Source organism: Bombus fervidus, unplaced genomic scaffold (assembly GCF_041682495.2).
Source record: "Bombus fervidus isolate BK054 unplaced genomic scaffold, iyBomFerv1 scaffold0020, whole genome shotgun sequence".
NCBI classification, from domain to species: Eukaryota; Metazoa; Arthropoda; class Insecta; order Hymenoptera; family Apidae; genus Bombus; species Bombus fervidus.
Genome location: NW_027212583.1, coordinates 2751441 through 2752620, shown reverse-complemented (window position 1 = coordinate 2752620; position 1180 = coordinate 2751441).

The following is a 1180-nucleotide window of genomic DNA, read 5'->3' as shown; positions in this document are numbered from 1 at the left end:
ATGTCATGTAGTATTAAGGTATAACGTATAACGTCACATAGTAATACGTCATAACGTACAGCGCTATATTGTATAGCGTTATAACGTATAACGTCAGGTAGTACTACGCCACAACGGATGACGTCATATAGACTTACGTCATGACGTATAACGTCGTACAGAATTACGTCATAACGCACAACGTCACAGAGTAATACGCCATAACGTAGAATGCCATGTAGTACTAAGGTATAACGTATAACGTCACATAGTAATACGTCATAACATATAGCGCTTTATGGTATTGCGTCATAACGTATAACGTCACATAGTAATACGTCATAACGTATAGCGCTATATTGTATTGCGTCATAACGGATAACGTCACATAGTATTGTGTCATTCCGAATGACGTCATATAATATTGCGTCATAACGTATAACGTCACATAGTAATACGCCATAACGTATAACGTCATATAGTATTGCGTCATGACGAACAACGTTATATTTTAATGTGTAATAACGTATAACGTAACAAGGTAATACGCCATAACGTATAATGTCATGTAGTATTAAGGTATAACGTATAACGTTATAAAGTATAACGTCATAACGTATAACGTCATATAGTATTACGTCATAACGTAAAACGTCATATAGCATTGCACCATGACGTACAACGTTATATGTTATTGTGTTATAACGTATAACGTCACAAGGTAATACGCCATAACGTATAATGTCATGTAGTATTAATTTATAACGTATAACGTCACATAGTAATAAGTCATAACGTATAGCGCTATATTGCATTGCCTCATAACGGATAACGTCACATAGTATTGCGTCATTCCGAATGACGTCATATAGTATTCCGTCATGACGTATAACGTCATATTGAATTACGTCATAGCGTATAACGTCATATTGAATTACGTTATAACGTATAATGTCATATAGTATTGCGCCATGACGTATAACGTTATGTGTTATTGTGTAAAAAGGTATAACGTCACATAGTACTACGCCACAACGGATGACGTCACATAGTATTACGTCATAACGCACGTCACATAGTAATACGTCATATCTTATAATGTCATGTAGTATTAAGGTAGAACGTATAACGTCACACAGTAATACGTCTTGACGCATAACGTTATATTGTGTGACGTAATAACGTATAACGTCATATAGAA